Here is a 23,554-nt window from a genome sequence, read left to right on the forward strand (position 1 = left end):
GACTGAATATTTTGCGTCAGTATTCACTGGTGAGATTGAAATTTTCGTTTGTGAGGAGAGTGTGTTACAAGCAAATATTATGGACGGGCCATGCCTCACATGCCTTCTTGTATTGACTGAGTGTGTGACAAAACAGATTGAAGAACACAGAACACTGGATGTGGTATTCGTGCATTTTAGCCAGGCCTTTAGTAAGGTTTCCTAGGATACAGTCATTCAGAAAGTCAAGAGCCAGTGCATGCAGAGAGGTTTGTCTGGTTCAACACAAAATTGGCTGACCCATACAAGAGATCAACTTGCAATAGTTGGAAAGTATTGTGCCTTCAGCTTGGGGGGTCAGTGGTGTTCCGGAAGGATCTGCTCTGGAACCTCCGCTTTTTGTTATGTTTGTGAATGTCTTGGACGAGAAAGTGAAAATGTGAGTTAGTAAGATGGCCAATGCTTCGAATAGTGTCGTTCTGGGAAAGCACAGCTGATCAGGCAGCAGATGAGGAGCAGGATAATCGACATTTCGGGTAGAAGTCTTGCATCAGGAATGAGGCTTGCGATTGAAGGTGTTTGAGACATACCTGGGAGAAGTGGAAATCGTCGGAAGCTAGCTGAGAATACGATAGGTAGATTAAGTTGTGGGTGCAGGTGGTAAGTCAGACAGGAGGGTGGAGTGTAGATGGGAATGAAGATGGACACACGGAGGCGTTCTGTGATGTTATGTGATGGAATTGTTACTCTTGAGAGCTAATGCAGCGTGGCCAGAGAAATTGGGATTGAGGAATAGAATTTTTACACGATATTCTGCAGTATGAAGAGACAGATGAGAATTTAGTCCGTGTCTAAAGATCCCTCAATGTTTCCAAAGAAATTGAAAGTCTTGTTAAGATGATGCATTGTGTGCTGGCGTTCATTAGCTGGCGGATATGTAGTGGACAGCGAAGAAAGATGCCTCAGGTTTTAACAGGATCTTGATCCGGTGGGAAAATGGGCTGAGAGATGGCAGATGCAGTTTAATTCAGATAAAGGTGAGGTAATGCACTTTGGGAAACCAAATCTTACCAGCACCTATACACTTAATGATAAGGTCCTAGGGAGGGTTGATGGACAAAGAGATCTTTGAGTGCAGTTTCAGAGCTTCATGAAAATGGAATCACACGTAGCTAAGGTGGTGAAGAAGGCGGCTATTTAGTGCAGACCTTGTCAATTTGCGGCTGCACACGACTTTCGTTAGGCCATTGTTGAAATATTGTGTGCAATTCTGTCTCCTTCCCATCGGAAAGACGTTATGAACCTTCAAAGGGTTCACAAAAGATTTAGAAGGATGTTGCCAGGGTAGGAGAATTTGGGCTATAAGGAGAGGCTGGACAGGCTGTGGCTGTTTTCCCTGCCTCACCGGAGGCTGACGTGTGACATTATAATGGTTTACAAAATTATGAGGGGGATCGATAAGATAAGTTGAGAGTCTTTTTTCCCGGGTGTGCGGGTGTCAAGAACTAGAGGGCATAGATTAAGGGTAAGAGCAAAAAGATACAAACGGGACCGAAGCGACAACTTTTTCACGCAATGTATATTGAATGAGCTGTCAGAGGATATGGTCGAGGCTGGTGCAACTGCAACATTTAAAAGGCATTTGGATGGTCAATGAATAGGAAGGTCTCGGAGGAATATTTGCCATGTGCTGGAAAGTGGGACTAGATTGGGTTCGGATCTCTGGTCGGCATGGATGGGTTGGACCAAATGGTATGTTTCCAATCTGTGCATCTCTGTTAATGTAGGTCATGTTGCATCGCTATAAATCCCTGACTCAACTATACTTGGAATATTGTGTTCATTTCTGGTCGCCACATTGCAGGAAAAGTTTGGCATCAGACCATTTTTACCAGGATGCTGTCAGAACTGGAAGGCTGGGATAACACTACTATTAAAGCGCAAGCCAAACAGAGAACAGCCAGGGAATTCCTAGAGGCATGGCACTCATCCACTGATTCTATCAACAAACACATCGACCTGGACCCAATATACTGGCCACTGCAGCGGACAGCTGGAACTGACAACCGGAAGCAGCAGAGACAAGCCACTATAAATGCCGAAGGAAACATGACAGAAACGCTTCACAGGAGGCTCCCAAGCTCTGAGGATGTCACCTAGAAAGGGGATGAAAAGTTTGCAGCAAAAACTGCCAGCTCGGCGAACAGAACCACAACAACGAACACCCGAGCTACAAATCTTCTCCCAAGCTTTAATCATCTCATAAAGTTATTTTTTTATCGAGAAAATGGGAATTTTTCACTTCACATTGAACTCCATACAATTAATGCACATCAGAGTTGTTAGATCGTGTCTGCTATCTAACAAATGATTTTATCACTTGGCAATAATTCTTCCTTAGTTAACGTTACTCTCAATTTGATCAAGAATGTCGTTATTTCATATCCAAAGACAAACAAAGTAATAAATATATGGCTTCTCACACAAGGGAATACAGAGCATAGCGGAGAAAAAAATGCAGGAAACGACCCATCAGCCCGCGACATCTGCGTTGTCCATATCGTCATTTTTAACTTCTACCATTTGCCTGCACATGGTGCATACTACTCGATTCATTGTCTGTTCATATGACTATCGGAATTACTCTTTGGCCTTGCAAATGCATTTTAGTTTACCATCTGCCCTGGCTGCCTTTTCCAAAGCTGGACCACCTGCTGCGCAAAACTATTCACAAATTGCCTTTTAACTTTTCCGCTCTCATGTTCAAAGAATGCTTCTGAGCATTTGACGTTACTACCCTAGAGAAAGGTTTTGATTACCTTTCAATACATCTCATGATTTTGTGTACTTCAATCAGGTGTTCCTTTGATCGCTGACACGCTGTTGTTCCCAATGCAAATATGTCGTTATCCTATGATAGCTGATACACTCTGATCCATGAAGTACCCTGGTCAATCTTTTCTGCACATTTACAATTCCGCCATATCATTCCAATATTTTGGCAAACAATTTGCGCACAATTCTCCAGTGTAGCTCAACTAAAATTATATTTCTTTGCAACATGACTGAGCATCTCCTTCAATGACGGGTCAGATGGATGTCGATGAGCATGCCGTATGATATCAACACAGCCTTATGAACTTGCTTTGTCACTTTGAAGTACTTATCCTATTCAAATATTACATCACAAATCAATGAGACAGGATATCTGAAGGAGGTTTGGTAAAAGTCAAGCTGAATTCATTAAAAGCAAGAATAAAGTTTCGATTTGAAGGAAATAAACTGTTTTCGCATTTATCTCGAGACAATTGAAAGCAGCTGCAAAAATTATTTAATTCACAGATAGGCTTCTTCAAAAAACATCTGCATATCTTAACGAGCCTGGTCTACATGCAACTTGAAGACGTGTAAGCAGTATGGTTGAACCTGAAATCACTTTAAAGCAGCTCAACAACTCAGGCACGTGTGAGGACAGTTGTTTCTCACAATAGGTGCTTGCGTATGTACACACACACACACACACACACAAACACAGTTACGAACTAATTCTCGATCTCAGTTACCTGTCAGAATATCCATAGTGGCTGATTAACAATGCCTATCAACAGTTCATAAGCCATTTTTTTTTTGTTTAGTTGGAATTCGTCATTTCCTGACATTTCTGCAGCGTGAAATCAACATGTAAATTATCAAAATACATCCGGACGTTGTGCATCTCGTTTAGCACAAAGTAATGGCCAATTGGGAATCCGAGATGTAATTAATGTCGTCCAAACTTTTACTATCTCCGGAGGAGACTGACAAATGTACAATGTCATATTTATTAAGTTATAATGCATCATTGAAGTATGGTTGGACTGAGTATATTGAGCTGAGGAACGCCTGAATTGTGAAGCCATAAGTGAGAATGTTAACCTCCATCAGCCAGAACATTCATGACTTGTTTCTTTTTTGACCGTTCTGACATTTCCTGCTGGGTGCCACTTATTTCAGATGTCTTTGGATAGTTCGATGTCGTAATTATTCAATAGCTTACATCAGGTTGCGCCAAGATGGTTAATTATTTCATGATCTCACTCATTCGTACAAGATCGGGAGTGAACAGGATGTTTCTTTTTTTCAGCAATGTCTCCCGAAACTAAACATCGTTGATAGGATAATTAGACTTTAGAATTCACATCATGTTTTGTTGAGAACTTCCAAAATGTTACTGATGGGAAACAATTAGACCGAATGTACTTGTTGCTTTCATTGTCACGTAATTGTCAGCGTTGCGTGCTGTTGCAGATTTGATCGTGATGAAAGTCAAAAGTGAGGCATGAATTTAGACAGTGGGATGCATTCGAGTTGCTGATTTCAAGGACAATGACCATTGAAGTTTGACCACCACGATAGTTCCTTCATCAGACGGCGTGCCTGTATTATTTGTAAAACATGGACTTGTACTAGCTGTTATGTGGACTAGGTTGGTTGACTGTGGTGTCTTTTGTTGACAGCCACATAACTGTTGAAAATTTTCAATCCCATCATAGGAATTCATTTGTCATAGTTTCATATCAGTTCGATGTGTAGATGGCTCAATCTCCGTTTCTTTTTGAATGCTTTGTACCAGTTAAGAACCTCCACTGTTAGTTGAATCAATGCAGAGAGGAGGATACTCTTGAGTTGGAAGGTATGAACCTGGTTGGAGAGCCCCTGTTTTTGTCTCGATGGTGTGACACAATGTATGTTAAATAGTGGGACTGGGAATTTAACTGTCATTGTCATATGCTGGGTTCATTTGCGTTATTTTCCATAAGTCAAATAACCTTATTGCTTCTGAATGTTTTCTGGAACTGGAGTTTCTTGATTTTTTTTTGATCAAGTTGCTCCATGCGGTGGAGATATTGAATATGTTGATGTCATTGAATTATATTCAGATGTAACATTGAGTGTCGGTTTTTGTGTGCGCGTTTGGAGAGTGGTAGAGTTTAGTGGTTAACATTGTCTTGAATAGTTGTAGTAATTGCTGCTCGCTGGATCAAATGCCGGAATAAACAAACCTGGATAGGACTGCAATCAGCTTGGTGTTCGACTTGCAAATTAATTTCAACCATTCATGCGAGCATTGAAGTTAGACTAGTTGGGAATATATTCATGTCAAGAAGATTTAAATGGGTTTTGTCAGCCTGAAATAATGCCAAATTACGAATTTAAAAGTTTATCAGAAATCATCTATTAAACAATAGATTTTGGGAGACAGAATGTAAAATTCAGGCTCATTCACCTGTCTACCTGATTACCCTCAGGGTTTATCTTTTCTTGGTTAAAAACGGAAGTTTTCCTCATTTCCCTGTTGTTGCCTTTGCATAGTGTTCTTACGGTTCACAGAGAAAAAAAAACACAGAATGGCGTTACACGCGTTCTATGCAGAAAAAAATCATAGAATTTCAGTTGACCAATTTTACAGAGAAAAAACACCAAAAAATGTTCCATCGCTTCGACCCAAGCTATAGGCCACAGCAGGAGAAGTTGGACCAACATACGCTAGTAACATTAACATGTTTTCCCAAATGCCTGACTTCAGTTCCCACTTTCGGTCAGAGGCAACGGTGGCCGTGGTCACCATACCCACTAACAAACAAAGCTCAAGTGAATCCGTGTCACCCTGTGTGTGCTGCCAGACAGTGGCATCAAAATGGAAAATTGCCTCTTCATAAGCAGAGTAATGAATATTTTACAACATAGATTCAAAAGTACCACAAAAACAAAACACGTAATTTCAACAGCAATGAGGACAGTCATCGCATGTAGAATACAAGAGCACCAAGAGCTCTTTAATCCAGCCAGCCAGATCGCTCTTTAGTCTCGGAATTACCTCTCTTCTACCCTAATCTTGTCTGCTTCTCGCTCTATGTAGTCCGCCAGATGAGTAACATTAATTGAAGTGCACTTTTCGGAGCCAATAACAGCGCAGCTACCACACTGTGCCCAAATCAGACATTGAGGTCCATACTCTCCTGAAGCGCGACAGGAGTATAAGAAGTGTTTCACCAAAGCACAGCAGCTCGCTATGACTCTTTTAAAGTCAGTTTCTCTGTGTATTATGAGTCATGATTTATTGTTTAAATTCTTGGGAGCCTTGTGTCCTCCCAAGATACACTGAAACACTTGTAAAGTGAGTGTACACGTCGAAGGTACGTTTTTCAGTGCAAACATTTTTCTACAACATTCATGAGTGTTCATGACTTCTGTGTTAATAATCGATTTTGCACACTCACGTGGGTATCGCAAAATGGTCATGAATTCTTGACTACCACATGATTTTATCCAGCGATTTATGAGTTTTTAAGTATCTATTCAAGGATAGTTACGATGTCTGGGGTAGTGGCTGTATCAGGAAGTTACGCAAGGAAAGACACGGACAAGAACATCATGAAGAGAAAACATTCAGTTCCGTGGTCCCATCTCAGCTTCCTTTTCAGGAGAATACGTGAGATGCACGGTGGGGCAGTGGTTAGCACTGCTGCCTCCAATGCTAGAAGCCTGCGTTCAACTCTCGCTTCAGGCGACTCACTGTGTGGAGCTTGCATATTCTCCCCGGGTTTGCTTCTGTTTCCTCCTACAGTCCGAAAATTTTTTGGGTTAGGTGATTTGGCCCTGTTAAATTGCCAGTAGCTTTTGGAGAAAGATAAAGGGTGGGTTGTGCGTCGGAGGGTTGTTGTGCACATCTAGAACCTAAGGGCCTGTTTCTATACCGAAAGTTATCTAATCTAAAGACATCTTAATCTATTCCCATATGTTGTTTCTTCTTTCTCCAGATTTACACACGCATACTTTAAACGCAATTTATGCCACATTCTCAGCCTTTGATATGTTCAAAAACTAATGTTCACCGAATTCAATGTTTTCTTTTGAGAACACTCATTGCATTTTCTCTTTTCATTCATTTCAACATGTTCGGTTGGCAGAATTCCATGAATAACGGTTCCACACCCAATAGTTTCAGGCAAATTGTCGGGGCAAAAATGAACAAAACCATTCCAAAACTCACTGATTGGAGATTTGCAATGGTCCAAAGGCTAAACCGCCCACGTGAAACAACTCGTGCTCGTGGTCCATGCGCAGCAACTGCAAAGGACATCCGCAAACTCTGAGAGGAGTGAGTCTGAAAGGAAACCAGAGCATGAAGATCACCATTTGCTGCCCATGTATTTCGTCTGTTGAGACCAGGTTTTTTTCCAGACTCCCTTCCCTCCAGTGACAGCAGAAGCGTACATAGGACTGCTAACGATACCGTCACGGGCAGCATTCCACTCGCACAATATCCAGTTTTACGGGATAGAGTCTTACCAATAAATTTACTGCCCATTGCTGCGACATCAGGGCAGTCCTCGAAATTATCCCGTCATTCTGTTTGCACCTAACTATGCAACTTCTGCAGCTGGGTTTTTTTCCAGGTATCTCGTAGTATAGTGACGGATTTGATGGCTTGCAAAAGGACAGCCTCCGATTTCGTCCTTTTCATGTTATTGACTGGTCGCAATTTACACAACACCACAAGGGTGTGTTGAGTATGCAAGATGACATTCACTGACCCTGACGGCCCCTGAACCACAGCCTGAGAAAGCTATGCATCTTGTACAGGCCATTAACTACAAGTCCGTCAGTAGGTAAATCATACCCAGTAGATCGCTCTTTGTCGCCATGGATCGGGGTTACCACCGCCGATTATTGTTGCTGCAATTAATGTCAAAGTCTTTACTTGCATCTGGAAATCCCAGTGTCGGGGTTGACATTAAATCCACGTTTAGTTTTGTACAAGAGCCACTTGTTCCTATCCCCAGTCAACTGGGTCCATCTCAGGCTGTACACCTTCCGTTCTATCCAATCGACCAACTTGGTCTAAGTAACACAGACATCTATTATAAACCGACTGACTCCCACAGCTACCTGGACTACACCTCCTCCCACCCTGCCCCCTGTAAAAACGCCATCCCATATTCCCAATTCCTTCGTCTCCGCCGCATCTGCTCCCAGGAGGACCAATTCCAACACCGCACAGCCCAGATGGCCTCCTTCTTCAAGGACCGCAGATTCCCCCCAGACGTGATCGACGATGCCCTCCACCGCATCTCCTCCACTTCCCGCTCCTCCGCCCTTGAGCCCCGCTCCTCCAACCGCCACCAAGACAGAACCCCACTGGTTCTCACCTACCACCCCACCAACCTGCGCATACAACGTATCATCCGCCGCCATTTCCGCCACCTCCAAACGGACCCCACCACCAAGGATATATTTCCCTCCCCTCCCCTATCAGCGTTCCGCAAGGACCACTCCCTTCGTGACTCCCTTGTCAGATCCACACCCCCCACCAACCCAACCTCCACCCCCGGCACCTTCCCCTGCAACCGCAGGAAATGTAAAACTTGCGCCCACACCTCCACACTCACTTCCCTCCAAGGCCCCAAGGGATCCTTCCATATCCGCCACAAGTTCACCTGTACCTCCACACACATCATCTATTGCATCCGCTGCACCCGATGTGGCCTCCTCTATATTGGTGAGACAGGCCGCTTACTTGCGGAACGCTTCAGAGAACACCTCTGGGCCGCCCGAACCAACCAACTCAATCACCCCGTGGCTCAACACTTTAACTCCCCCTCCCACTCCACCGAGGACATGCAGGTCCTTGGATTCCTCCACCGGCAGAACACAACTACACGACGGCTGGAGGAGGAGCGCCTCATCTTCCGCCTGGGAACCCTCCAACCACAAGGTATGAATTCAGATTTCTCCAGCTTCCTCATTTCCCCTCCCCCCACCTTGTCTCAGTCGGTTCCCTCAACTCAGCACCGCTCTCCTAACCTGCAATCCTCTTCCTGACCTCTCCGCCCCCACCCCACTCCGGCCTATCACCCTCACCTTGACCTCCTTCCACCTATCCCACCTCCATCGCCCCTCCCCCTAGTCCCTCCTCCCTACCTTTTATCTTAGCCTGCTTGGCTCTCTCTCTCTCATTCCTGATGAAGGGCTTATGCTCGAAACGTCGAATTCTCTATTCCTGAGATGCTGCCTGGCCTGCTGTGCTTTGACCAGCAACACATTTGCAGCTGACCAACTTGGTCTATCAAGTGAAAAAAATCTGCAGTCATCAAACGCGCCCAAGACTTTGTCTCACCAATTGGGTCGTGGCATTTGTTGCACAGCGGTATTCCCGTCGAGAGGCATTTCTTTCAGGCCATGGGATATTACATATCCCAAGTAAAGTACTGCAGTCTTCCTGATCTGAGCTTTTTTCAGGTTGGTCTTAACCCTTTGCCTGCACGTGCTTCATGGATAAGTGTAACGTCTTCTGCTGTATTGTTTTGGACTCAGAAGACAGAAGGATTTCATCAGCATATTGGAGTATCTCACCGCCGCAGGGTATATCGATTTCCCTGAGTACTTATTTCAACATTGCGATAATCTGTGATGACTTTGTACTATTCTCATTAAATAATTCCATTTAGTAGTTCCTGCATTAGTTTTATGCCCATAAAATATCAGGAGATTATATAATTTTTACGAGCGTGGTCTCACTCAGGTTCGCATGCTTTTGTAGCCCGTTATTCACTGTCATATGAGTCATAATATTAGTTGTGCCATGGGTAAGGATGTGGACGGTCCCATGAACACTAGCATCCCACATTGCCTGAACCGACCGATGCAAAAACGTCCATCTTACCCTTGTCATCATTCGTGGCCTTGGTAGATGTCGGACGTTCATCTGACGTGTTCTGTGTGGTTGTTGGTTTGCCGTCTTTTAACCAACATGTTTCTTCAGAGTGGCCCCTTTTGACGTAGTATTGGCAGACAAGAATGGATATTGCATTGTTGTATTTCAAGACTGACAATCGCTGGTAAAGTGACCCATCTTTCCGCAGTTTTGGCAAGATTTTGTTTTTGGCACAGCGCCTACATTGTTGGTAGACGTTATAGAGTCATTTTCCGTACTCTGAGACGCTGTCCCCTTTCTAGTCTTAAGTTTTAATTACTTTAGCCAAAATGGTGGGCGATTGGCCTAATCCACACTGAATTTCGGCCTAACGTCTGCTGAAACGCTCCAGTTCGTCCTAGATTTATACTCTTGTGACGATTGGTCATGTTTGACACGATTATAATGACTTTAACAAACACATAATCCAGTCTGATACAAACACAACCACGTTTTGGAATCACCACAGATTTCCAAATTGCAGACTGAATTCAAAATATTTCGAGATCTCGAGGCGCAAGGAACTAAAACGAATCTTACACAAGACCACATGCAATCCCCAACTAAGGAAAGTACATTCAAAACAGAGCACAAACAGTTAAAACCTAGTTCAGCATTCGCAGTACCAAACTTTGTCCTCTCTCTCTCTCTCTCTCTCTCTCTCTGTCTATTCATCTCTCTGCACTCTCCTTGTCCTATTTAATCGACGGAATATTTCTGTTTTATGTTTTATCCTGTCACAATTAAATGTGTCAACATTTGGAAACAACTTCTCAGTTTTTCTGTACACTTCACATGTTTGTTGATAAAGTTTTGATTTGGAAATCGAAATGGAAGTAATATAAATACACACGAAACGCGTGCCCTTCTGAGAGTGCGACACATGAGAGGCCTTCCTCCCCATTCATTTCACAATTGTGTGTTTCACACAAACAGTCCTTTCAATCGAATATTGCTATTAATAATGTTGACTGATTCACGCAAATAATTTGACAAAATGTCCAATTTCCCTGAATTCTCACACTCATGAATTTAAAATTCTTTTCTCCATTATCAACCTCTTTGTGGTCAAGGTTTTGCCTGAAAGGTCAGTCAATTGATGCACCAGAAGGGCCCCAATTTTCATTTTACTGCCTTTAATTTATCCTAATAACCAATTTCGTTGTTGTTTTAGTGCCTGGGAGTGATCCGAATCTCCTCTCACCCCCTTTGTATTTCATCAATTTAATGAATGCATGTTGGAGTACCATGATACCTGTTTAATAAAGTGAAGAATTCCCCTATCGCTGGTAGGAGCAATCACACTGCCAGCTGAGTATCATGTCCCACGTATCCTTTTTCCAATTTCCACTCCGACTTTTTGAGCCTGGTTTTCTTGTGATGCATTTCCCTTATTAAAGACAGCTCAGTCTAGGTGAGAGAGACGGATACATTTCTTGCCCATTTGCCCTCATCTCAAATGCCACAGAACAGACACTCTCACACTCATTCATAACAGATCAAAAATTACTGACATCTGATTTAATTCAAAATTATTTGACATCCTTCTGCTTTTTTTTTGACAGCCGCCACATGCCCGGCCTGTTTGATAGGATCCTAACAATGACGCCAATTTGTTATATTAAAACAATGCAGTACTCCCAATTTACAAGTCAACGAGAAGTCATTTATTAAAGAAAAGCTTTTGGAAGAAAAAGCACAACTGTTCAGTTTCACTAAATTGTCTCCCCGATTACATTTCAACAAGGTATATTATTCGTTAAAACCGCAGTTAATGCTCATTTTCCTGTTGTTGCCGTTCCTTAGTTTTGCCTTCTTAAAGTCAAGGTTCTCTTTACCCTCATATATTCCACACTTCCACGTATACATAGATTTCATTCTTCACAATGGATTTCAGATATTATCCAGGATCAAGATTAGACTATTCTTTTCCCTTCAATTTCCTGTTTTTACATCATCCCTTTAAAACGGGGTTGTCACTTTAGCGATTTTCCAGTCCTTGGGATGCTCGTGATTCGAGTGATTACTAAAAGATCACCACTAACGCTTCCATTACCTCTACAGCTATCTCCTGTAGAATTCTGTACTGTAGTCCACCTGATCCAGGATATTTATCCATCTTCATGCCATTCAGTTTCTCTCACATTTTCACTTTGGTGATGGACACCAAACTCAGCTCTTGCCCATCACTCTTTTGTATTTTGGGATATTAACCACAAAACAACTTTATTTCCTTAGCTATTTCCTTGCAACTCACGAATATATCTCCAGCGTCATTTTCCATAGGCGCACTGTGCATGTCTGCCTCTCTTGTCTCCTTGATATTTCCAAGGAAACGTTACAGACCTCCTTTACATTTCTCCTTGGTTATTTATTAGCTTTTTCCTTCTTCTCTTTTGGTTTTTGTAAGCTTCTCAACCCTCTGCGTACTCACTTCCGTCCACCACATCATTTGCGTTTTCTTTTACTTTAATGTTATCGCTGACATAGATGTCCAACCATGGTTGCCTCATACTCCCTGCATTATGTTTCATTTTCCTCGGGGCAAATCGTTGTTGTGTCTTTTATCTATCTCCCTCAGGAACACACAACATCCTTCTGCAGTATTCATATTTCTGCTTATCTCAGGGCAATCTGCAAATTAACTAACCCATCCTTCTACGCCCACATCCAGGCCATCTTGAAAAATGACAAAATGCAGTGGCCCCAAAACAGATCAACACAGCAGACCACTGGTTACTGAGATTCAGGATGGAATTTCCAGTCAATCAACACCATCTGTCTTCCTTCAGCTTGTCAATTTGCGATCCAAACCCGTATTTCACCCATATTTTGTGTATTGTGTATTGGGCTACCGAATTGGTCCTTATCAAAAGCCTTACGGAAGCCCATATACATTACATCAACTGCTTTACCTGCATCCACCTGTTTTGTCAACTTATCAAAGAACCCAATACGGTTAGTTAGGTATGACCTACCCTTCACGATAGTGTTGAATATTCTGAACTAAAATATTCATTTACAAATGATTATTAATCCAGGATCTTATACCCTTTTCCAGAACCTTAACCACAACCGTGGAAAGACTCACTGGTCTTTAATCGCCAGCGTTGTTTAGACTACCTTCTGAAACCAGGGAACAACATTTGCCATTCTCCAATGTTGTGGGAGGATGGCAATGATGACATAACGCTCAAAAACAAAAGTTCTGTAATTTTCTCCCTGGTTCCGCGGATAAATCCGATCCGGTTCAGTGGTCGTATCTACTTTCAGATCTCCCAAAATCGCTGAAACCTCTTCTTTGTCAACCACAATCCCATCTGATGTAGTAGACTGCATCTCCATATTCTCACTAATATTGCCCCTTTCTAGTGTGAATACTGACGAAAAGTATCCATTAAGCACTTCCCCTGTGTCCTCAGATTCCACATGCAACTTCCCACTTCTGTCTTTGATTGTCCCTAATCTTACTCAGATTTGATTATCTGCACTTGGAAATTCAAGTACTGATAATGAATGGTCATCATATCGTTGTGCATGGGAAATTGTATCTCATAAAATGTATTTACTCTTTTGAGGAGGTGACAAAGAAGATATATAAAGGCAAAGCAGTAGACATTGTTGACTTGGACGCTCGGAAAGCTTTTAACAAGGTTCGGCATGATTATGCTGTTGGTAAGATGAGATCATATGGGATCTAAGGAGTGTTGGATATTTGCACACAAGTTTGACATGACGGTAGAAGACAGACAGTAGTGTGAGAGGCTAGTTGTTCAGACTGGATGCCTGTGAATATCAACGTGTCACTACTAACGCTAATGGGTCCACTGTTGTTCGTACTTTATGTGACTAATTTGGAAGAGTCTGTAGGAGGAATGGTTAGTAACTTCGTGGATAAAATATAAAATGGCGATTGATTGAACAGTGAAGAAGATTATCTTCAGAGTACAATGGGATCTTGACCAACTGGGCGAGTATGTTGACAAGTGGCTGTTTTAAACAGGTAACTGCCAGTTGATTCCCCTTGGTCAGACAAACCACGGCAGGCCTGATGTCGTTAATGAAAAGGCATTGTTCGACACAGAGTCTGAGGGGTGCAAGTGCACAGTTCCTTCTTCCGACTATAACAGATAGACTGGTAGTGAAGAAGGCGTTTGGTACTCCTTGCTTTAGAGCATTCATTTCAGCTGTTCAGAAGGTATGTTATGTTTGGATGATTAAAAAATTGTAAGTAAATTGCTATTAAATTGGAATTGATGCAAAAAGACTTCGAGAGCATTTTTCGAGACTGGAAACTTTGAGTGAGAAGGAAAGGCTGGATCGGCTGGATCGTTGATCCTGTGACAGAGGAGACAAAGTGGTACATTGACCTGGTCAAGAGAGATTTGAGCAGGTGCTTGGATATGAAAGACTTCGTGGAATATAATCCAAAGCATGCATATGCGGCTAGTTCAGCTTAGAAAACGTGGTCGCCATGAACAAGTTGGCTCGAAGTTGCTGTTTAGCTTCTGTAGAACTCTGTCACTCCTACTTCTGGTACAGTGTCATTTGTGCTATATCTGACCAGCAATTTCCCACTTTATGGGTCGTGTCTCCATCATCTGGGCTTAGCCGTGTGCTTTTGCAACTGCAACAGGTGCCTTCACAAAATGTTTAGTTATCGTTTCATGTTGTGACTATCACAATTGACTGAACATAACCAGTTAATTGTTTTTTTTGCGTCAAAGTACTATATTATGTCTGTCTAACTGTTAAACTCATAAATCACAGAATAGTGACTCCACAACAGATTGATTCTTTATCTTATTAGACATGCATTGCCTAATTTAACAAGATCTTATTTATACAATAGGTAATCGTTAAAGTAATACACCATTCTGTCTTCGAATCTGCTCAACAGTTCAAAAGGATTATTGTTCTTCTCACATTCATCCTAAATAATTGCACGTGTCTTCTCAGTCATGACTACTCCTCCACTGACAAGCAATCGATATTTCTCAGTTTTAATCATAGACGAAGATCCTGCCCCTAAAGCTTTCTGTTCCAAAGAATTCCAAAGCTTCAGAAACCTCAGAGGGAGAGATACCTACTCACGTCAATGTAAAAATTGTGGCAATTAATTTTGGGACTACGCTATTTTTTCTTTGACTTCCCAATACTGCAAACATTACTGCATTATTTCTGTTAGCCATATATTTAAAGAACTGTCTTAACCTTCCAAATTCAAACGAACAGAGCCCCTAAACAGGAAGGTTTGCTCATATAACAATCTCTTCACACCGAAGATGATTCGAGTGCAGTCTCTCTGATCGACCTGCAATTAAAAAAAACATATTTTCTAAAATGAGGAGACTAAGACTACGTGTAGACTTCTTATATTTGGTATATGGCGACAAGATTTTACAGACTCATTTAAGCTTTACAGGTGAAACAAAAAAAATGACCTTTCTTTGGACAGCGAAGAAGATTATCTTAAGAGAACAATGTGATCTTGACCAATTGTGCGAGTGTGTTGACGAGTGGCAGTTTAAAACAGATAAACATGAGCTTCATGATATTCTGTCACACTTGTCTGCTAGCTTACCGAATCGCCTCATCAACAATTCACAGGACAGATTTGCTAGACACCTTGAAAGTAAAGTCACTGGTGTAATGCCATTCGATTCATCTTAAAGTCTATCTAGAGGGCGTGTTATATCACTGTGTGAACATGTATTCTATTCTATTCAGTCCAAGGCATATCTGCTTCTTTGAAGAAGTTTCCACTCACCTAGGCGCAATGGACAAATGCTCGTGTTATTCAGCGGTAAGGGATTTTAAATACATCTTCGAGTAGCAGATTGACGTCACAGTGTCCAATCTGTTCTCTGTTTGCCATGCTAAGAATGGATACAGTCACCTACTTCAACCTGGTGGACGTCTGGCAAGGCACGCATCCGAAATCCGTCACATTTGTTTTTCTGAGGTCTGGCGTTGGAGCGTCAAGGATTAAGAGCAGTACATTTCATTGCCATACATTTCCTGTGTTCCATTAGGCCGCATGCGAGAGGTAGCGGATATGGCTCACTACCTGGTGTGGGCAGGTGTCATCTTGTTGATCGCTGAGACCGAATCTGCCTACTGACATTTGAATCACATACTGCTGGACGTTGGGTGTTTCCAGGGATTGTTTCGCTATTTGTGGAATGGTTGGAAGATTAAGATCTAGGAGTGTCCCTCCTTGGGTCTGTGGTTGAGCGTGAGGAAAAATCACGTCCTTGTCTTCTGTCAGTGGTTTGCGAGACGTTCGACAAACATGTGAAAAACCAGAACAGAGTTGGAGAAAACAGTGCTCAAACTGGAGTCATGCTGCACCCATATAATATGATTGAGGAATAATTTTGGATGTCTGAATTTCCATGTTGGTTCGTTTACTCAACCGAAGGACAGCTATGAGAATGAATTCATCAAGTGCATTACGAATGTTTCTTGGAGCAATATACCAATGAAGCAAACAAAGAATACCATGTCCAGTGTCTGGTCATGGGCAATGAGGCAGGTTTAATACATTGCCTTCGAGAAAAAGATTTTCACTCAAATAGTGATCACAACACAAAAAAAAATCAGTTAGAAGTAGAAATTCGAATCTTAAAAAATGTGTTTAAGTTAAATGAAGCGAATTACTCTGAAATATGGATAGTCTAGGCAAAAGCATACTGAATGTATCGATTATCAGGAATGACAGCAAGGCAGCAGTGACAAAACCAAAAGCACATTATTCATGGCTCCAACCAAAAAAAATCTCTGTCCTCGGAAGGATGAAAGATTCTCGGAGATACGTAAGTGCTAAAGAGAATCACTGGTCACAGACCTTCTGCTGTGACAATCTTTAACGCATGATATCATGGGGAGCACCATTTTCCTTGTTACGGACCTGTTCTTCCCGAAGTACTCCAGAACATCAGGGATTTATATAGGCCGAGCTGACAGTTGCTAAATCAGACATAGAACCGCAAGATAGTCTCCACATAGATTTCGTGAGCATACACATGTCAGGGTCCGAGGCCTTGCTGAGATTACACATAACGAGGTTCTCAGACGTTAAGCCAATGCACAGTCCAATTATTACATTTGCCCACTGTTAACGTCTCACTGAGTTGCACATTCTACAGATGAACAGTTCATATGTTATGTGATATATTTAGAAGTCATGTGATTGTTACACAATAGTTTAGCACGCTATGGCCACCCAAAGCAAGGAACCAAGTCAGGCGAGAGCAACACTGGGAATGACAGAAATTTCGGCAAACAACTTCCTCAAAAAGCGAAACACGGCTTTAATGAAGTGAAGGAGAGTAAAAACTTGAAAGAAAAAGTGGCAACCCTGAAGACACGGATGAAATGATACAGCAAGTATGCAAATAAACTGTGTCTGTCAGGATGATTGAAGGCACTTCAAAAATATCATTAATCTACATGATGCAGAGGAGTTATTGCACATTATGAGGAGAGAAGATGCATTAGATGAACGAACGAAGTAGAAGGCAGAAAGGTATCGTAGTCTGGATGGATTATATCATAGGAGCACAAAAGTGGTTATCACAGGAATATTTGATGAATCAGTGGGTGTTTCCAGAAAGAAAGCGTGGAAAAAATACTTGGACTCTGTCGGGAAGCATAGAAGGCTTAGAAAACTGCCACACTCACGCCAGTATTCAAAACGGGAATGTATCCATTGGCAAATTATGCTGATATCTATCATTACCAAAGTAATGTAAACAATTGTGTCACAGTCCTTGACTGTGCGGAGTTTGCACATTGTTCCTGTGTCTGCGTGCGTTTCCTCCGAATGCTCCAGTTTCCTCCCAAAATGTGCAGGTTAGGTGAATTGGCCATGCAAAATTGCCCGTCGTGTTAGATGAAGAGGAAAATTTAGGGGAATGGGTCTGGGTGGGTTGCGATTCGGCGGGTCCGTGTGGACCTGTTGGGCTGAAGGGCCTGTTTCTACTCTGTAAGAAATCTAATCTAATCTAATCGAATCTAAATTGTACAGATTGTAAGAGTATAATATTTCAATAACAATCGTAGCATAGTAAGGGAAAGTCAACATCAAATTGTCTGACTTTGTCTTAGATTTTCTGAGGAATTCCCACCAGAGTGGGTAAAGGGGAAACAAGAGATGAGTTATTTTTGGACTCCTCAACAGCGTTCGATAAGGTATTTAATTAAAGGTTATGACACAAAATACAAGGCCACTGTATTATTATTTCTTTTTTGGTCGAGATATAGAATTATCTACTGGGCAGGAAATAGCAAGTGAGGAGTAGCCCTATTGTCATATTAGATCCCCATGACAATTGGAGCTCCAGAATGCTCCATGCTGGGACCAAAACAGTTTGCAATGTGCAGAAGTGGAGTGAGGGAGGAATAAAAAGTATGTTTATTAAATATTTAGACAACAACAATTGCGAGACCAATACAAACAGTTTACAAATAGTTAGTCAGAGTTTAGAGAGTAAAATGTTGGCAAATTGACAATGACCTGGGAACGTTTAAAATTATTCAAATTAGATGGAAGAACAAAGGAGGAGTCATTATCTGAACAGTGACCAATCACAGAACACTACTTGGGGTACTTGTGCAGAACAAGCAGAAACCTAGCAGGAGCAGATTCGTGCAGATGCTGGAATGTCGACGAAAAAGAAAAGCATGCTGGGGATCACAATGTTTCAGGCATCATCTGTGGTGTAAAAGCAAACTAATGCTTCTTATCAAGATGGCGCGTCACCAGAGTTGAAGTGATGAGATAACAGGACAGTATTTGTGCAATAATGTAGGGGGGCTGGTTGGGGAGGTTGGCATGGCGAGGCCGAAAGGATGTTGAAAGTCCAAATTAAGTGAACAAATTGTCAGGATGTCCGGACAATGCTGCATCTAAGTGCCCGAGTCTAAAGAATAGAAAGTCGGCTGGGGTAAAGGGTGCACGGGAGAGGATATCGTGAACGAGAATATAACTGCATTTCCAAAAACAAACTGGAAGGAATGGGAAGTCGTTCTCGATTCGTGGAACTTAATATTAAGACGAGAAGGTTGCCATGTGCCTCGTCTGAAGATGCAATGATGTTTCTCTGTTTTTGCGATGTGAATCCTGAAGTGTTCCAGCATGCCAAGTGAGGATAAGTGGAACTGAAATCTGGACGCAGTGCTAAAATAATAGGCAAGATCAGGTTCATGTTTGTACACGGACTGGAAGTATTCTGTAAAGCAGCCACCCAGTTTGGGTGCAACGCATATTCATAGAAAATTATTAGACGTACAGGTAAAATGCTGTTTCACCTGGAAAGATTCTAATAGTCTGAGGCTATGAAACACGAGAAGGATAAGAAGCAGGTTTTGTAACTTCTGCCGTTGCCTTGAAAGACGCTGGAGGAAGGGGTGTTGCTGTGGATCATCCAGGAATGGATGCAGGGAGTTGTGGAGGGACAAAAGCTGAGAAACGTAGGTAGGCTGAGTAAGAGTAATTGTGGTTGATAGTTGTGTTCTGCCCCAGTTATCTGAAATGGTGGAGAATGGTCCTTTGATTGTGAAGGCATTTTCAATGAATAGCTGTTTTGAGTGATGGGAAGGGGCAAGTATAGAAGCACGAGTGATAGGCAGTATATGGCTTCCCTTTGCCCTCACTCTTCATCACACCATTATTCGCCCTGCCATGCCTAGAGCCAGGTGGCTTCGGTAGTATGGGATTTGTGCGGAAAGGACACTGAATTCTTGCCATCCAGGCACACTGAAAACATCTGGAATCTGTGTTGCGACTTGCTACTGCCGTAGGTGTTGAGGCTGGCTCCAATAGTCTGCATGTGAGCAGAAATGGGGTAGCTGTCACCAAATAAAAACTCTGTGCTCGAAGAAAGGTTGAGACACATGTTTTTGTTTGCCTTTCTGACGAGACCATTGAGGAATGTCCGGAACTGGCCATTTCAGACTACCAGAGGAGATTTGACAGTGACACTACTGAACCAGAAGGCCAGTTCATAATCATTCCTGAAGACCAAAGCCAGCAGGTCTCTATCTCAATGAGAGAGATTTTGTGCTCAATAATCCCAGACGTCTGTAGTAGTGATGATGTTGAACTCGATGAGGAACTCAGGTAATTCTAAAACCTCGCTGGAGACTGACTGAGCATCATCTCCAGCACCATTACATGGACAGAGCTATTGTCCAGGCAGTTATCTTCGGACAACACCCCACCACTCCTCTTGCTGTGCGAGCAGAGGTGATCCAATGCAACAACGGGCCTGTACTACCGCAGAAATATCAATTGCAGGGTCACCAAAAAAAGGTTTTCACATTGAAATGAATCAAATGATGTCTTATTGACGTCCAGGGTCAGAAGATGCAATCGACTGGCGGCCCTGCTCATCTCCTAAGATTGGATCACCCTTCGCTTTTTGAAGTGAACCAAAAACCATGCCAGGGGTCAGGAAAGTTTCCAGCTTGTCGCCAAAGTTGTGTGCAATTTCGCCAGACAATGATCTCGTACTTCAAAGTTTCCATGACACGGGATGGGCAGAATACATCGCGACTCATCCCGCAATTGGAGATATCTTGCTCTATGGTGCTGCGAGGTCCTGATTCTGCAGAGTGTAATTTCTCTTCCTGATGGTGACAGCCGACGTATTCTCTCACAAACCGCTGTTTGGATTTAAATGCACCCTTGCAATCTGCTGAATGTACACAATTGGGCCAAGGATGGCAAAGGCATTGGCGATGATTGGGAAGATCACTGTGATTCTGCCCTGGAAAGAAAATGACCAGGTCACGAAGAACACATTTTACGAGGGGCAGTTTTGCGAATTCTGCACTCAGTATCGCATCCAGGTCTCGGGAACTCTCGGCCAGGCACTGGAGTTAATGTTCACAAAGGATGAATGTGGGTGTCGGGTTCACCTTTCCTGAACTGGGCCGATACAGGCGCAGCAAGAGGGGCATTGTCACACCAGCGTGTCAGCCTGCCGAGATCACTCTCCAAGGTGTAATGTGAAGGATTCCATGGCATAAAATGACGCATGCAATGGGCAACAGATCAGTTTCTCAAAGAAAAGCAATTTTACGACGTTTATCGTCATATTGAAAAGATCAATTTGACAATTGCATATTGAAATTTAGAGCCTCACCTTCAGAATTGTATCTGATATATTCCATGTACCTGACCTCAATGTCAGTCGAGAGTAAATTCATGGGTTAACCACATCAGACCATTCAATTTCGTCCAGTCCCCCAAAATCTTCCCTGTGGCCAGAGAGGGATTTAAACTGTATACCCTATTCCATTCAATTTCCTCCCCTGCCTCGCAAAAAGATTCAGATATACCTAACTCACTCATGAAGATTGGTCACATCATATCCCGTTGACTATTCAATACCTCCTCACTGGTTACATAAAGACATACAAATATCGCGTGTGGAATTCCTTATCAGCATTGTTCTTCTCCAGAGTAATAACAAATGTGGAACTGCTTAAAAAAAACTATTAATTTCCTCCAACATCCATGCAAAGGTTGATCGATTGATACTTCGTGGACGTTAACTTTTCTTGTGCACCTTCTTTCGATAAATTTATGAAAGAATATCTTGCTATTCTGCCTAATTTTAGCAACTTTTTCTCTTAATGAAGCTTCCTTGTATTCCTTAATCCAAAGATGTGCATGTCTGTTCAATTGGTCAAGTTAAATTGCGTATAGCCAATGAAACAGACGTGGACATCTTTGGATTTTGGGCGGAAACTGGAGCATCTGGAGAAAACCGACGCAGATACGGGCAAAATGTGCAAACTCCAAACAAACTCCTCCCCGAAGCTGGAATTGAACTCTGGCGTTGTGCATCAGCAATGTTTACCACTGAGCCACCGTGCCCCCTAAAAATCAGCATACTGTCAAAAGTGAAGAAAGTGTTCCAAATCCTGACACTGACCATCAATAGAAGATGGTGGACTCATGCACTGCAGGCAAAATGCCATTGTCTGTCTCACTGAGTGGACAATTGGCATCATGTATTCACATTTCCCAGCTCTTAATCGATTCTTTGCAGTCTAAGTGTTTTATGTTTTCATTCTTCCACGTTGCAATAATCACTGTTGTAAAATCATATGCAAAAAACAATTAGATGTTTTCAAGCCCCACATGTCTTTTCTCCTATTTATCTCAACACCTCCCTCACACACAATGACATTCCCCTGCACCAACTTTGGGCATAATCAGAGTAATTCAATATAGGCGACATGCTGTCTTTAGGAGCCAAGTTTGCAAGCAACGTTCGCCATTTCCAATAAATGCCTGTTATCAGCTTGTGGCTGCAAATCGTGCTCCTCGATCGTCGATTTCTTCCAAGATTGCCAGAAAACAGATTGGTGTCAGTTTAATATGAAGATGAATGACATGCAGCTTTTCCTTCTCTTACAATTGCGGGATGCTTGTTTTCTCGATTTATTATGTACAATAATTCTAAAAACTTTCACTCTGGCTGTGTGTTAACTTCTTTGTTTTTTTCCGACCGATTAACGTTATAATAACTCACAACATTGCACATACCTGAGAACAAAATAAGTAAAATATTCATCAACCAATGACTTATCGGTATTCATCTTTCATCTCACTTCGGTTTTCTTCTGTCTCACCTCCGCTCGTGGAAATTCAAACTCTTGTGGAGACACATAAGTAACTGAGGTGAGAAGGAAAAGATATAAAAGAGAACTAAGGGGCAACTTTTTCACGCAGAGGGAGGTACGTGAATGGAACGAGCTGCCAGAGAATATGGTGGAGGCTGGTATAATTGCAACGTTTAAGAGGCATTTGGATGGGTATATGAATAGGAAGGATTTGGAGGAATATGGGCCGGGTACTGGCAGGTGGGACTAGATTGTTTTAGGATATCTGGTCGACATGGACGGGTTGGACCGAAGGGTCTGTTTCCATGCTGTACATCTATATGTCTTTATGACTCTATGGCATTCGCCTTGCATCTTCAGCAGAACGTCCAGGAGGACATGTATCAAATATTGAGTTGATGTATTTAAGTCGGAAGGAACAATAAATTCCTTGAATCAGACACAAGTCCAATGAACACCAAAAGTTCCTGAACACATATGAAAAAAACAAACGCAAAGCATCATGTATTTTGGAGACCTGAAACAATCAAAAATAGAACACCACGGTTCTTCAAGAATGTATTTTTTGTAATAAAAGCAACCGACGTCACTGAAGTACCAAGGGTGTGGGATTCGGAAATAAACTTCAGTGGCAGTGATCTTTTTTTCGAAATGGATGTGCATAGCTGAGACAAAGGGAATTGAAGATACTTGTGCATGGTACACTGACATCTTGCACAGTGAAATTAAAAAAGGATACAGGCATTTTCATTGACTAAAACTTTCATAGGGGTTCGAGGAAGCAATTAGAGAAGACAACATCGAAGTTTCAAAATTTTGGTGTTATCACAGCTGATATATTTTCAGAAGTTTTCGTCCACACAATTAAGGAAAAATATAATTTCACTGCAGCAATTCAAATAATGTTCATTCGAATGATTATTGTCATGGAGAGATTGTCTGACGATCGTAGACGGAACAGTTTACGACTCTACTCATTGACATTTCGACGAATTCAGTGAATGATTCTGCAGGAGCTTCATAGTTTAAAATGCCAAGCAGCTGTTTCTATGTCTATTGTTAAGGCTGTGGTAGATAGATTCTTGATCTAATGGTGAATAAAAACTTATTGTTAAAGGGAAGGAAGGTAGATTTGAGGAATGTCGAATCAGCCATGAAGTTTTATAATGGGGGATTCCTGAAGAACGCTTAAACGCG

Source organism: Hemiscyllium ocellatum, chromosome 13 (genome assembly GCF_020745735.1).
Source record: "Hemiscyllium ocellatum isolate sHemOce1 chromosome 13, sHemOce1.pat.X.cur, whole genome shotgun sequence".
In the NCBI taxonomy this organism is placed as follows: Eukaryota; Metazoa; Chordata; class Chondrichthyes; order Orectolobiformes; family Hemiscylliidae; genus Hemiscyllium; species Hemiscyllium ocellatum.